The sequence below is a fragment of the Asterias amurensis genome, chromosome 9 (genome assembly GCF_032118995.1).
Source record: "Asterias amurensis chromosome 9, ASM3211899v1".
Lineage (NCBI taxonomy): Eukaryota > Metazoa > Echinodermata > Asteroidea > Forcipulatida > Asteriidae > Asterias > Asterias amurensis.
The window spans coordinates 22,755,716-22,772,835 of record NC_092656.1 but is presented as its reverse complement, the minus strand read 5'-3'; the positions used below and the strand labels follow the sequence as shown (position 1 = coordinate 22,772,835).

The window sequence follows — 17,120 nt, the reverse complement described above, 5'->3', positions numbered from 1 at the left end:
CTTTAAGTTCGGTCAGTCTGGGTAAAATGAAGGGAAAACCCACGGATTTTAATCTTACTAATAAAACACCCTTTTTACTCACAAAAAGGAAATACAACCTCTCCCCCACCCACACGCACGCACCCAAGACGAGCCAAGCATGATGCGGAAGGAATAATTGCGTACAGTGAGCCCTCAAAGACAATTCGAGGGATTTTCAAAACATGTATAACAAAAATGGGAGGTTTTCGTTTTACCCGTTCGACGGGAAACAGAATATTCGTGTATTGATGATGGTTGTATGAAGACAGTGTTTATTGCATCAGTGAGTGTACATACATTGAGAAAGGTCCGCAAATACCATCAAACAACACTTGAGCACTAAGGGCGATGAGTAGTCGTACGTGGTTTGGAATAATGTTACAAGATATGCCAATCCCGAATTCTCTCATTTTCCCAGAGAGCCGGTAACTCGAACTTCGCTACATCTTTTTGCATAAAATCCCCTGTTTATAGGGGGATCAGCGTTATTGATGTTGTGTTGGAAAGCTGATCACATTACCTGTATGCACTCTCGATGTGATGTGGAGAAAGTTCTGAGCTAAGAATGTATGCTTTGTTAGTCAAAGTCTTTGGATTGAGCGAACTATATGGTTCCTTGAAACCGATCCGTGGAGTGTGTTTGGCAATGAGGTATTCACGTGGATGACGTGAGATACCCCAATAGAGGGTGCGTTCGTTTAGCTTCCCTGGGTCATCCCCGGTCTGCCCCGGTGCGTTCGAATTGCTTTTGACGTCATTCCAGGGGCTCACCCAGGTCAGCCCCCAGTGCCCTGCTTGTGGAGTGGGTCACTTGGGGGCTGGCCTGAGGTAAACGACGTCACTACGAGAGTGGTGATAGTTCGTTTAGCTCATGTCAGAGGCTCACCGCCAGGGTAGACCCAGGGAAGCTAAACGAACGCACCCAATGTTACGTGGGGCGTGACCAAAAGAGGGCGTCCGTACCCGAAGGCTAGACTGGTCCCCTGTTGCTAAGGATAAATACAGGTACTGGTCTAACAGAACCAGTGGTATCATTGGATACAATGGACATGTATTTCAGTATACATGCGCATATTTATACAATGATGTTTTACATGTAAACATGTAATGGCTCGATTCACGAGCCGCAAAAGTGACGTCAGATGTACAGACTACCCGAAGACATGCTTAACAAAATGTCGATTTGACGTGATAGAAAATTGGGAAGATAAAATCCTAGCTGGAGAAGTGGTTTGGGCATAGAGCATGGAGCTTAAAGGCAGTGGACACTATTGGTAATTACTCAAAATAATTATTAGCGTAAAACCTTTCTTGGTGACGAGTAATAGGGAGAGGTTGATGGTATAACACATAGAGAAATGGCTCCCTCTGAAGTGCCATAGTTTTCGAGAAAGAAGTAATTTTCCACGAATTTGATTTCGAGACCTCAAGTTTAGAACTTGAGGTCTCGAAATCAACTATCTAAACGCAAACAACTTCGTGTGACAAGAGTATTTTTTCTTTCAATATCATCTCGCAAGTTCGATGACCGATTGAGCTCAAATTTTCACAGGTTTGTTATTTTATGCATTTCTTGAGATACACTAGCTGTGAAGGCTAGTCTTTGACAATTACCAATAGTGTCCACTGCCTTTAAATTATGTTGTTTGCTCGATCGATCAACTACTACGGATTTGGGAATACAGCACAATCTCGAAAATAGTTGGTCAACTCTGAACTTGAAACTATTTTTAAAAGATGCAATAATTATAATGAATCGCACGAGTTGCATGCTCTTCCTGCGAATGCGAATGGCGAAATGAATGTTGACGTCACACGTAGTTGTTGGTGTTGTTGTTGTTTTTTCTTATAAGATTTTTTATTTGTTACTTTAAAAGTAGAAATGATAGGCCCACTTCCATCTGTTACCCCAAAGCAACTGCTACATGAAATTTCTCAGAGATGATTATTTACAAAATTCTCTTGTTGGCGTGGGCCCTGAACTATCAGCTGTTTTAATCTGCGACTGCTTGACAATTGGCCCCCAACGGCAAAAACTCGTAATAGACTGGGCTTCGTTTGTATTCACGTGGACATTTTGGTATACCATGAATTAGCATTCAGCAGCGGGGCTAAATAAAATGTTATGAGTTGCTTTAGCCGTCTTCTTCCAAGTTTATCTTGATCGCCGAGAGGTAGAGATACCAGGCTTTATCCAGTGAATATATTGCCTAAGATACTTCGTACATACTCCGTTTAAGAATAAATACCCTCCTAGATATAGGTTAATAGTTTGCGGGTATCTGTCAAGCGACATGAGTAAGACTAAATGAAAGTATGATCTTAGAGGTGTACCTACAGTGAGGTATCGTTGTATTGTGGAAGCTTTTGCAAACAGTTCAACGTGATGGGGAATATACTATTTTTCTTGCTAATATGGTCCACGTTTGAGCACAGTATAACAGTCTGTAATAGTTTCTACAGTTTTTTTGTGTGTGTTTTGTTCTCCACGATTCATTAGCGAATGGGGACTCAAGAGGGGAAAATGGTTGATTTGCCCGAAATGTTGCTATTCCTGTCCATTTTAGTTCTGTTTGGGTTACCTGAGTAACCCCCTGTTTTTTTTTGCTTAAATCGGGAGTGGGGAGGGTGAGTTTTACTCATTACTCTCTTTAAGTTGTACAATGAAGTTCACGCTAATCGATTTGAACTATTGACAGCTGGAGATGATTTCGTCATTTGCTTTGAAAAGAGTGAATTTTTTAAACATTTCTACAGGAGAGTAAGATTTGGGTAATCAATATGAATGAGTGTCGGAGCAAAATGTAATGTAAATGGCATGGTAATTCACATGACGAAACTGTACAGAATACAGTTTGTTCGTTTACCTTTCTGATCATTCAAACTATACTTTCAGGTATACCTTTAAGGGTTCACGAAGAGATTTCCCTAAATCAGCCTATAGATGGTTAAAGGCAGTGGACACTATTGGTAATTACTCAAAATAATTATTAGCATAAAACCTAACAACTTGGTAATGAGTACTACTGGTGCGAGGGCCAAATTTAATACAGATGCTTGCGAAGAAAACATTGCTTACAAATATCGGCTAAGCAAGAATGAGGTTTAAACCAGAATGTATATGTGACATGGTATTTTGGCTGGTAACCTTAATCTGGTAGGCATATTTTGTCGTGCTGAGCTAATTTTGGAGCTTAAGCAGCTTTTAGAAATTGCTCAATTTCACGGAGCTGCTTAAGCACAAAAAGTAGCTAAGCACAATAAAAACATGCTTACCCGACCATGAAAGGTTACCCGCCACACTACGATGTAACGTGTACATATTGCGACTGGTATCCTGCTCATTTATGCTAACCAGAACATTCTTAATCAATATTTTGTGCTTAAGCTGCTCTATGAAATTGGGCCCTGGACGGAATTAAAACACGAATGTAGAGCTTTACTCTTGAACTGTCATGATTAGTATGTAGTGGCATGTAGACTAATGGTATTGAATGGTAATAAAGTTAGATGTATACCAAAGGATCGTCAATGTAATGAGATTGGAATGATGACGAATAGCACATGTCTCAGCCTAAAATCGGCTCCAAGAATAGCACTGCGTTGAAATGCATCCAGGTCAAGTGGGGAGCGGTGGCTCATAAATGGGTGACTGATAATAACATAAATGAGCAGAATAAAATGAAATTATGAGAGTGACTTTAAAGGCAAAATATACATATTTTTTTAATACTGTTTTTTATCCTTTATAAATGTAGATATACAATTAAACTGACATCTGAAACTTTCATGTCTTCATGTAAGACGTGGCGCGTTTTTTTTTTTTGGATATCGCAAAAAAATCCGGAGCGGTTTATCCAATGGAGGAAGAATAATTCGTAATCAGAATATCCAATCTGAGACACTTATCTAACGGTAACGTTTCTTAGATTCAAATTTATGGGGATACAAATTGATATCCTTTTCCATGACCACATTACCACGAAGTGAAATGATTCGTTATTAATGCTATTATGCTATCGAAAGATGTTCTAACTAACCAAGTAAGTTTGTATTGCCATATATGTGGTTACTAAACGTAGAGTTAATCAAGAAAATGGCAGGATTTGAGACTAGAGCTCGTCCAATTGCGAATGATTTTGGCTACTGTTGGCTTTAATAGCAACGTTGAAGTATGTGCCTTTACAACGTTCTGTCCATGGCCACAGCTGTAGCCATTATAGGCTGGTAGAAAAGGGCAATACGCCGGATGGAAGATGTTTTCTGTAAAATAAAGAGAGAGAGAGAGAGCGCGAACTGGCACGTGGGCCTTTATCCCAAGCATTGGATCAATGCAGGCTGCTGCTGACGATGGTGATCAATTGTTTAGCATAAAATAGAAACAGCTCCCGAAAGTTTGCCGGAATTTTTTTTAAAGGTGTGTGTTCTTCATGTCTCGTCCCTGTTAACGGATCTCACAACGTGTTTAAAACGTAAGATGCTGTATTTCGTTTATTGCCTCTTGTCACGTAGTCAGCCCTTAAAAGACAAGTTAATGTCACAGACATCCAGTTGCTCTGATTTTGAAGACTATGATGTATTGAAGGAGCGTGACCAGCATTTGTAAATGAACTAGGAAACTAATAGAAGTACTAAATCTAGCCTACCTAGCGTTCATAGACTCTCGTAATGGTGTGAGTTGTTTTCCAAAATAACTCGACCCGCTATATAGACCTTTATCATGCTGCCTCTATCTTGGTCATGTTCCTCGTATCGAATATACAATGATAGCTGATAATAATTTTTAAAATAGGAACCAGGCTATATAGTACTTCCAGCCTCGGTTTGGTTACACTGCTACCAAATGGAGAAATTCAAGATGGCTGCACCGTTATAAAGGCGACCCCCTGCGTAACGCGAAACGCTACAGGGAGACTGGGGTCACGCATAAAGAACAGCTATCACCTGCTTGCCTCAGTGAGGACGCCTTTGGCCTCGGTGGGGGTGTTTTTTTAAGAGTCTGACGTCAAAAGGGGGTATTCTACTGTTGAACAGTGTTGATTACCACCATTAAGTGCTCGGATTCCGTGTCGAATGGACCCGAGCCTCAAATTTCTTAAAGGCACTGAACACGTTTGGTAATTGTCAAAGACAGTTGTCAATATTCCCACCTGGTGTATCCTAACATAATCCATACAACGCCTGTGAAAATTTGGACTCAATATTGGTCATTGAAGTTGCAAGAAAATGATGAAAGAAAAAATTGCTGTTCAAAATAGTGTGCTTTCAGATAGGAATAAATGGCTTCTTCTATTTTAGTGCGAAATTACATCCTAAAAAACTACGTTACTTTAGAGGGAGCCGTTTGTCACAATGTTTTATACTATCAGCATCTCTCCGTTGCTCGTTACCAAGTGAGGTTTTATGCTAATATTTTGAGTACCAAACGTGAACAGTGCCTTTAAACTCGGACTCGGGACTCGAACGTGATGTTTTTGACTCAGTACTCGACTGAGGTTGTTTAATTGTATAAACATGTTAATTTCTAGGAGTAACAGTGAATAGTGCATGATTGTGTGAATGGCATTCCTATGATGTCATGTTGTTGTCCTTCATGTTGACAAACACTTTTGTTCCATAAAACTGTTCACTAACGTTTTGGTAATTTCCCGGGCCCTTGCCAGACAAGCAATGCTTGTTGAAGGCCTATATATTAATGCGCTATTAAATGTTTATCACATTGTTTTATTCAATTTTACTTGCACCTATTGGTAACTCTATCTAATAAACCTTTATAAGATCTCTGAATGTTTGCTGAAATGGCTGTTCTATGAAGCTTTATTGATCCTAACATTTGAACCAGCCTTCTGTTGTTTATTAGTATTCATAATTAAAGACATTGGATACTGTTATAGTAATTGTCAAAGACCAGTCTTGCTGCTTGGTGTATCTCAACATATGCATACAGTAACAAACATGTGAAAATTTGAGCTCAATTGGTCGTCGGAGTTGCGAGATGACTTTGAAAAAAAAACACCCTTGTCACACAAAATTGTGTGCTTTCAGATGCTTGATTTTGAAACCACAAAGTCTAAATCTGACGTCTCGAAATCAAATTCGTGGAAAATTACTTCTTTCTCGAAAACTACGTCACTTCAGAGGGAGCCGTTTATAACAATGAAACACTTGAAAACGAACAAACAATGTTCTTGTTTGTACAGTGTTTATTTTTGAAAGGTCATGTGAGCTTCATGATTTCACTAACATTTTAACCCGTATCCTGCTGCTTATCAATGTATTCATCAACAGCCTATAATTGTAAGCAAACGAACAAGATTGTTCTTTTTGTGCAGTGTTTAGTTTTGAAAGGTTTTCATATTGATTGTTAAAATGATTTATTACAAAACTTGATAAGAAGTACTTTAACACATTTTTCATCCAATTATTTTTAAACCTTTGAAATTTTTAACAAAATATTTTTAAAGTTAAGACCTCGTGCCTTGTGACTCGACTCCGGGTCGACCAGAAACTCGGAACTTGAACTTGGACTCGCCCTCAGTGACTTGTAACTCGGAGTCGCCGAAAAGCGAGATTAACTCGGAACATGAACGCGGACTCGTCCTTTGTGACTCGTGACTCCGAGTTGACCAGTATAACTCGGAACTAGACTTCGAACTTGTCCTTTGTAAGTCGTGATTCCGAGTCGACCAAAATAATTCCGAGTCAACCGAAATTACGATTCTTGACTCCGAGTCGACCAGTACCTCGAAACTTGAACTCGGACTCACCCTTTTGTGCTTTGTGAATCCGAGTCGACCAGACTAGCTCGGAACTTGAACTTGAATTCGAGGAATTATACGGTACACACCCCTTTAAAAACCTATTAACGTCACTTACATTTATAGTGATTTGCAACGGTAGTAAGTAGTGTACTAGAGAGGGTTTAAAAATGTATGGGCTCCCCTGTGAGAAGTAGAACTATGCTGCACATGCTTTGACCAACCTTCCCACCACGCAGAGAGCGAGAGAAAATCCTTAATAATTGATGATTTTCTGATACATGACATCAGTTGCTTCTGTACACTCCATCGTTATACCACATCCCTGCCACTCTCTCCTGCGATATTCATGTTCAACATTAAACAGTTTCTAGAGAACGTGTGTATGATGTGAACGGTCCAATTAGGCAGTATGTGTCTACCCAGCAAACGGCACGAAGCGTGAAGTCCAACATCCGAGGTGTGCCCACGGGGGGAACTTAAAGCAACGACCCCCCGTAAATTGTACATCTCTATCGGTATTTTAAAGGCACTGGACGCTTTTGGTATTTACGCAAAAGAAATGTTACCATAAAAACTTACTCGGTAACAAGCGATGGAGAGCTGGTGATAATATAAAACATTATGAGAAACGGCTTCCTTTGAAGTAACGCAGTTTTTGAGAAAGAAGTAATTGCTCACTCAAATAATAAAGTACTTCAGCTGAAGCCTTTTATTATGCACCTGGAAGCTCAAATAGTAATGCAACGAGGGTGTTTTTCTTTCATTATTCTCTTGCAAGTTCGATGTTCAATTGAGCCCAAATTTCCAAATAGGTTATTTTATACATAATTATGTTGGAATACACCAAGTGAGAATACTGATCTTTGACAATTACCAAACGTGTACAGTGCCTTTAAAGCCCTATGTGTACCATTGGGAGCAAACACTAAAATAAATCGAAGTCTTTGACATAGATGGTGATGATTGTGATTCAACGTTTAGGTTTATTCATAGCTTGAAGCTGTAATATGTCTGTTATGATTATAGAAATACATTGACACTTCTGTTCTGTTTTTCTTTAACTCCCGAAAGGACTACGCTTCGATATTGTATTCACCTACATTGTATTTCAGTCTCCTGCATGTGATTATGTTATTTCAGTTTTCTGTGTATTCTATTAAAAACTGAGCGGGGACTGGTAATCGAGGGCCAATCTATTTAATTCCATTGGGTCAAAATGAAGCAGAAATGGGTCAAAATCCTATTTCGTAACCACAATCCATGTCAACCTGACCCGGAAATGGGTTAGTAACCCTGGCACCCGCAATAATCCGGGTCAACTCTGACCGTTGTTTTTGTTTTAATGCTGACTACAGATCTTTTGTTTTATTCTAACAGATCAGTGCAGGAGTCAGCATTTCGCAACAGCTTTTAGAAGATTCTCAGTGTGTGAGTACTATATCTTCTTATCTAAACATAGTTAGTTGAGTCCTTTGAATGACAATAATATTTATCATTGAACATTCGGAACAGGATCATAGACTCTAAACTGATTCGGATTGACCCATCTGTTGGTTAGACTGACCCGAAACTGGTTTTAAAAATGGGAACTGAGCTCGGATTCTGTGCTTGTTTAACCAACGTTTGGGGTTCATTTGTGACACAGGTTCCGGGCCTCAATGACCCAGACATGGGCCAGACCTCAAGGGACCAGGAACCGGGTCAATGAATGCTTGCGGGGAGTTTGTTTACAGATTTTTATTTGCTCCTGAGTACCGAAATACCGTTAAAGTTACACAAGTGGGATCATACTCGTCGTTTTTGAGTACCAATAAATGTATGCAGAGTACATTAACGAGTTATGATTTTTAAAATTTTTAATTTAATTTTTTTTTAAATTCCATAATGCAACAAAAAACTCACAAATACAATAAATCACAGAAAAAGCAACCAACAGAATTAAACAAAAATGCCTAAAGGGCAGTAAACAAGAAAACCACGGACAGAAGACAAAAAAAAAGGGGGAAAAAAAACCCAAGGACTAGACAGTACCAACTAGACATCAATACATCATGATTGTTTTTTTGTTGCTATGAATAAGACAAACGTACTTGAGGATGAGTACCATGTATACGGCTTGGTGTGAGCAGAACTCAAGCCTGTTTCATACTTCCTGCATATTTATGCGAATATGATTTTTGACGTCAAATATTCGCAAAGAACACCTTGCAACTGTGGAAATGTGCTCAGTTCCTGCGAAACATTTGCTGCGAGGGCAGCCCCTGTGACGTCAAAATTTAACAAAGCTACGTACATGTATCACGGTTCTTGCCTGTCTGTGAACGTCACACACTACGGACAGCTCTGTGGATAAAAATACTTTAAAGTGTCAGCTGTTCGCATATCAGCGAACAAATTGGGGACATTTTGAAGTTTATGAGCGTTAACAAAACATCTGCCGTAAACCTGCGAACAAAAAAACCTGCGTTTTAACACGTCATCTGACTTGAAGTAGTTGTATTTTTCGTGGATACCATACCAAGAAAACACGTACTCACGCATGAGCGCCACTTAAAACTTTCAGCCAATGATAAGTCTTCCCTGTTCAATGTCTTCAAGGCTGACTTTTCCCTTCCCAAAGTCTTCATGGCTAAGGTTTCCCTATCAAATGTCTCGTGCTCGAAATAAATTGTACTGCTGGGCTACTGCCATTACACGATAGATTGACCCTTTAACGCCAAAATGGAAACTTGCTGTTCAGTTTTCCCCGCGTCCCTGGTTGGTATACAATGTTCCTTAATGATTATTTAGGTTTATGCTCCGTAAATTTGACAGGCTCGCAGGTGGCGGTTTCATGTTCCAGTTATTCCGGTCAAAAGTAGGGGTACGTAGTGCCCCTATCCGATGTCTTGTGCCGTAGTAGCTACTCGAGCCGATAGAGGGCCTGTTGACCCTATTTTTATGCCCAATATTCAAGAAGAGGAAACCCAGAAGTGCGTTTACACAAATCGTCTGCAAATTTACCCTGGTTTACCTACAGGGGTAAGCCGCTTAAATGCATCAACAACCAGGGTTCCTTTTAATGGAAAAGCTCCATCTGGCCCAATATTGTTAACAGAAAAAAAAGAATCCCTTAGAATTCGTAATTGGTTTTTATCGCCAGAACTAGAATTGATCAGCTAAAACGGTTGTAGTGTCTATGGATCTTCGTGTGGTTGGGAAGGTAAAGACACGTGTGTGCGTGGAGGAATGGCTTCGGGTTGCGTTCAGATGATGACTTGTTCCGTCTTCGCACTGGAGGCGTGAGAGAAACTCTCTCGCTTCAGCTTGCTCGACACGAACAAATTATGATTGGAGCATAGCCTGGAAACGCTTTTAGTAAAAGGTCATAATATTTATTCACACTTTAAGAGGATCAGAGTTTGTGCGTAAAGAGGCTGTACAGTCCAAAAAAACACACAGCTATTTTGGAGTTGGCTTTTGAGCTGCGTTGTCAGCAGTACGTATTCTAATTTATTGAAAAATGCTGACTAAACGGTTGCTGTGACGTTTTTTACTTACGTTTAATTTGGTCATGGCAACTATTTATTCTGACAAACTTTAGATGTGCAAAACATTCTGGAAAATGTCACACCGTTTGTCTAGATCAAGTTTTGGTCCATGACATGAATCCATACGCACTGTGGATGAAGATGTTGGTAATGTAATTTACCTGTAGAATATCAGTTTCATTAGCCATCAAGTTTTTGAAAAAAAGTGAAAATCACAAAGCAATGTTTTCTAGGAGAGTCGCATTAGTCGGTTGTACATGCTAACATGGTTTTCGTAAAATATTGTTTTACTCATTTCTCAAAAACTATAGCACCTCGTTAAGTAACTTTAAGGCAAAGCTCACTGCGTTCATTATCTTTAAACCGTGTAAGTATAATGTAAATCTGTGGACATTTGTGTTTTGTGTGATGTAAAAGGTATCCAGACCCTTAAACTAAAAACAGATATATAACATAAATCTGGTCTTCATGTAGTGTTCATTCCACATTAACAAGTTGGGAGTAATTCGGTATAGGTGTACAACAAGTTGTGAAGGGCAGTTTCCAAATAGCAATTGTACGAACAGACATTTTGAAATGAAAAAAAAGGCAAACCGTGCAAACACGCAGACAAATAATCGCTTAAACATTCTCTAATCAACTGTTATAAGCCATAATTATCATATATATTTTTTTTTGATCACTCGTTAATATTTTCTACACGTAATTGAAGTGTGTTTCATAAAAAAAGGGATTCAACCTCTTAATGAAATTGTTGTTAATTACCATCTTTTAATGGCTGTGGAATATGCTGGTCCTAGACTCACGGTCCAATTTGCAATTTTTTCCAACAATATTAAACAAATTATTGTAATAATAAAGACAAATTTATAAAGCGCAAAACAGTTGCAGATAGACTGCGCCTCAAGGTAACAGAGTATAAGTCCGGACCAAAGAGCTATGTATAAATTATTGTCAATATATAGCTCTATAGTCTGAACCAAGCAAAAGTTCATGTAGCAAAGTATTATACAGTTGGAGTGATTAAAGAAAATATAGATGATATAGAGACAAATCGCAATGTTAAAAATCATGTTTGAAAAGATGAGAATTTAAAATAAATATTACAAAAAATACTATACAAAAAACACACCATTCCAACAGCATTTTCATAACTGTATAAATTGCTTCTGTTGAAGTGTTCACTGACATTATAACTTGAATACGTAATACACCATGGAGTTCCTTTTTGGGGTGGTTATCAGTGTCATAATACTACACAGCGGGGTATATGGTTGCTGGTGTAGTCTGATATACCACAACAGATGTTACAATGTCATAGGTGTATTCAACATTGGTAATGTATTAGCTATGGATATTCCCAGGATAGAACCATAATCAATTGATTGCTTACAATCACCCCAAGTCTATTCTGGTCCAAGTCTGATATCCATTCCCTCCTTTATGATTCTCCCTCTACACCATGGCAGCAGTCACTTGGTCGTTCAATTTGACCAAAAGTCAATGCCTAAAACAGTTGAATAGTTTAGATGGTTCTCTTAAACTTGTGTATTGCGGTGGCAATATTATACGCTTCCGTAATCGATCCATCCCTGACGTACTTCTTTCTGAAAGAACGAACAAGCATTATGGTTATTATTGTCACGATACCTAAATAAGTGCAGTAACATCTTTGAAGTGAGCTGCCACATTGTTTTTTTTTCTTCAAAGAAATGTACGCAACCTTGTATGAAATAGCCGAGTTACTATTAGCCACATGCATTCCATCATCAAGGACCATAGCATCAATGATGCCCTAGTGGTCACGCCGCATACCGGTTTGTATCCAGCCATGTTTACCTCTGACATTTTGAGGGTGTTTTGCGGAATGCTATCAATATTTGGTACAGATTTTGGGTGACGAACAAAAGTAAATCGATGAAGATGGAAAATTAACCTGCTCAAAGTTTGTGTCTCTGTTGCTATTGATGTTAATCTTCCCACCTGGGCATGAATAGCGATGGTTGCAAATGTATTTGTCATATGATAAATGTAACTACATTTGTTGATTTCATATCTTTGTTTTCTTTTTATATCCTTCAGTAACTTGGTGAGATCAGTTATCGCTCGGTTTGGCCGCGCCACAGCGATTGTTGAATACGACAAGGTCTAATAACCCCACTGTATACGTTAAAAATATCCATCCATTTAAAGTCGTCTGTAATCCTCTAGATTTGGCGGTTAAATGTCCGCGGCTTCTAACTACCTGTATTGATCCCGGCCAATATACTTTTGCTGATCCATATTGACAAGGCAGTTTCTCGTAAGAATGCCTTTGCGACTTTTGATGCAAACTCTCATTAGTAATAATACCATTTTATTTTAGAAAATATTTTATGTATGTTGTTTTACAGCTATTGACTGTAACAAGGTTAATGGACACCTTTGGTAATTGTCAGAGACCACTATTCTCACTTTGGTGTATCCTAACATAATGCGTGAAATAAACAAACCTTGAAAAATTAGGGCCCAATTGGTACTCGAAGTTACAACATTTATTTTGAAAAAAACCACCATGGTTGCACAAACTTGTGAATTTTCAGATGCTTTGTTATTGGAGTGGGAAATAACCTCTTTCTCAAAATCTACGTTATTTCGGAGGGAGCCGTTTCTAACAATGTCTATGTCTACCTCCATGGTTTTATGCTATCAACAACTTTTCTTGCCCGTTACCAAGGAAGTTTTTATGCTAACATTTATTTTGAGTAGTTACCATTGATAAAGCCTTTAACATACTACCTTGTACACATTTTTATCCGGTGTTTTTTCCCCGTTATACGTCATAATTCAGACGTTTTATGCCAATGAAATATGAATTGTTTTATTTATCCTAAAACGTGGTATCTTAGTTGGCGTAATTTGTTGTTGTCATTGACCCGTACTCGTAACAACGTAACAGTACGGGGGTGGGCTCCCCCCATCTACACAGGCAGCGAGCGTCTAGACATGGTTTGCCCACAGCAGTATAGACTCCTGTGTGGACAGACCATGCTACATTTGGAATGGATAGTCCTTGGGTCCTTGAAGACGCTAGGGAGACGACAACAGGCTGGTAATTATTCCAAGAAAAGTATCGATTCAAAGATGTATTGTATTCCATTGTGATTGGTGTTAATTTGGGCGTTGGTAGGCGATATCTCTTTAAGATGTTTTCAATTGCATCCTGTTTTGTAAGCAAGAGGCTCGGTTAGATGTTAGATCATGGAGGTAGAATATAGATCAAAACTGACAATAGAGTCACAATACCACTGGTAAATATTATAGAATTATAATGTTTACAGTTAGGATTAGAGTTAAGATTAGGGCTAATGTTGTGTATCTTCTTGAAGATGGGGCACGAACTGCACTTTAAAGGCACTGAACACGTTTTGGTAATATTGTCGAAGTATTCTCGCTTTGTGTATCCCATCATTATGCATAAAATAACAAACCCTGTGATTTTTTTTACTCAATTAGTGATCGAAGTTGCAAGAGAATAATGAAAGAAAAAACATCATTGTAGCACAAATTTGAGTGTGCTTTCAGATGCCTAATAAAAGGCTTCAGGCCGGAAGTCTTTTACTAACTGAGTTAGAAATTACCTCTTTCTCAAAAACTATATAGGAACCCGTTTTTCACAATATTTTATACTATCAACAGATTAATAGTTACTAAGTAAATTTTGCGCAAACTACCAATAGTGTCCAGTACCTTTAACTGGTTTTTCCTTGTAACTGCAGTCCTCACCCCACACGCATCTGTCGTTACGTAGACCCCCCCCCCCCCCAATCCAGCCGAGTCAACATTTTGCTTACGTCATCAAATGGACTCGATTTTTCAATGAGCGAGCTTGGTGACAACTAAACGCAATTTACAAAATGATAGTCAAGACAATGAATAGTTCATAGCTTTTATATCTCTAAAAAATCAATAACACTTAAAGGTAGAATGTTAGATGGGGAGAGGAGTTTCCATCCGGCACTTTCAATAAACGCACCATCTTCCCGCTTCGATGAAAGCTATTTTTTGCCACGGATGTTAACCACGTTCATTAGCGTGCTTATTTCTATTGTGGCTATAAAAGTAGGTAAACGATATTTTGTTTATTTAACAAAAAATGTTTACTTCATTTAGCATTTTATTTCAGTTGATTTTCTTTGCGATAATTAAAAACTACGTATGTTGTATTTGGGCCCCCAGAAATGCAGTACTAATGATCACATGGTGTCAGTCTGCACTGTCAGCAATTGACCCCGAACTGCAATACGTAGGTCTGACTGTATTCTTAGGTGGCAATTGTGCATTTTAATCCGAGAGCGTACACTCTAAACTTGTCCGGATCAGCATTTACCCTGATCCGGGTCAAGTGGGGCCTGACCCGTTTCTGGGTCATGACCCGTAATCTATTTCAAATATGACACAGAAATGGGTGAAGACGGCACAGTATCCGGGTTAAAATCCCGATTTTAAAACCACTAATCGGATCAGGTTGACCCGGAAACGGGTCAGGCCCCCCCCCCTTGGACCCGGAATCCGGGTCTAATCTGACCCGGAATATGGGTCAATTTTGACCAGGATTTTTTATGTTATAGAATGTAATATTGATACCACATTATCTAACTGCCCTGATGATCTGGCATTACGGTCTGAATTGGAATTATTTTCTCATCTTTTGTAAAAAAAAAAGAGGAAAAAACAATCCACTGTGAATGAGCAATTCTACTAACATCAACGGTTTTCAGTATTTGATTTTCGCGTTTTTTCGTGTGTAAAACTGAATGGAATGGATGTCTTCTCCCTACATGTAATAGCTTTTTGACAGATGACAGGTGCATATAGTGTTATCACGTCATAGGTCTTACGCCGGTCACCGTTTGACAAGTTGTCATGGTGTTTTTCTCTCTCCGTCATACAGACTTTAACCCCCCCGCAAAATTTCAGTCCAATCGTATACAACATGCCCCCTGGCTGAGGTCTCTGCAGTTACGCATAAAGCTTGGATTCATAGAGCTTTCACCCAAAACAGGTGTTTTTATGGAGGAGTGTGGCTAAATTGACTCCATTTCATGATGTAGCTAGTATGTACATCATCGATTTACATAGTAAACATCAGAAGATGTAGAAAAAAGGAGAAGAAACACGCCACAAATCGGTTTTTAATGACATTGTCTGTGACGCGTCTGTGGCTAAAAAATGTACAAGTTGTGGAATGACCGTGTACATTCATAAAGACAAACTCTTCTTCAGCAAACAAACTTATGCACAATACATTATTCATGTTTGAACCCAAACCAAATTTGTTTTGCAAAAGAAGCAAGAAGATGCAAAAAAAGAACAACTAAAAGAACAAAAAACATTTAAGTTTTTAATGAGACTTACTGGGACGCGTTTATGACTCAAAACTGTACAAATTGAGAAGCGGGTTCATTCATTAACAGAATCTGTGAACGCTACAAAATCCATGCTCGCAACAAAAAAACAGGTTTTGTTTTTAAGGAGTGTGGCTACATTCACCCCATGGCATAGCTGTAGCTAGTATTGTTCATCGATTTACATGATAAATATCAGAAGATGTAGAAAAAGAAGAAGAAGAAGAAAACACAAAAACACCAGTATTTAATGACACTTGCTAGGACGCATTTTTGACTCAACTATCTTATACAGTGGACACATCCTGGCATGCTAGCAATCATGTTTCACGAACGAGGTGGTATGCATGGTCATGTACAAGAACGTCGCCTGAGGAAATCCAAACCACATTACTCAGTGAAAGGTGTTCTGACTTGGCGACAGCCGTACTGATCGTTGCAGTTTAAATCAATGTCTGATGTTCGAAGGGTGATCTCAATTGACATCATTGATGTAGGATATAGTCTCAGTGGTGTTACACGTCGTCTTGATCTGACCACTGCGTTAAAAATCAGGACCTAATTGGTGTGAATGATGATATGTACGCTGTTCAGGGCTTTCGTGGGGTTAAGGGGCAATGTTTAAGGGAAATGTGCCCTGATGACCAATCATATGATTTAGCAATTAGTATGTGAGCACGAGAAAGATATTTGGCTATGTGGTGGTACTCGCAGATTTGAATTAGGTAGAACAACAATCAATTTACTTTTTCAAAATGGCTGCCATTTTTGTTGTTTTAGGGCATACTATTTTTTCAAAAGACACAATCTGCGATGGCAAAATATATTGATCATGACATTCTCTCTAGGTGCCAAGTGCCACGATTCATCAGTCTATAAGCCCGTCGATGCTGTTTGAGGATCTCAGTCCCCATATAGAAACCGTCATGGCTCGCCATGTCGAGTCTAATGTCAACTCTGGTTCTTTGCAGAACCATCTTTCCCTTTTAAGAAGATATTATTGGTGGTCTCCCGTAATCTATAGTTATGTAGATCTCATTTGCACTCGTTTCTTGTGAGACTTTCTATACTCGATTTGGCTGAATCGAATATTAACATGTCGTCAATGTTATGGTGACTCACCATCCAATAAAAAAAATTGAATGTTTCTTCGTCAGACTGAGCCGTCCACTAAACATTGATTGATATTGTTTTCGTTCATAGTCACAAAATGAAAGGTCATGACTTCATCGACACTATCAAAAATGACATTTAAACATTTCAATCATTTTGTGTATTCTCTGCCACTCACTCGACAAAAATTAGAACGCGGCATCTGCCTCGAATTCGGAAACATACTAAGGCGATGATACGTACAATCGATTTGTAATCCTTTAAGTGTAGCGTTTCCAGCACTTGAGTTTACAGCTTAAAGAAGATTT

At 38.8% G+C, this 17,120-nt stretch overlaps 1 protein-coding gene across 1 annotated transcript in view; it reads left to right on the top strand.

The window, feature by feature from the left end:
* LOC139941447 (small conductance calcium-activated potassium channel protein 2-like) overlaps positions 1–17,120 on the top strand; it is a 183,675-nt gene that overhangs the window by 3,403 nt on the left and 163,152 nt on the right. The window contains exon 3 of the mRNA XM_071937944.1: positions 8,160–8,210. The gene's annotated coding sequence lies outside the window, so the exon portion shown is untranslated. The remainder of the gene's footprint in view (positions 1–8,159; positions 8,211–17,120) is intronic.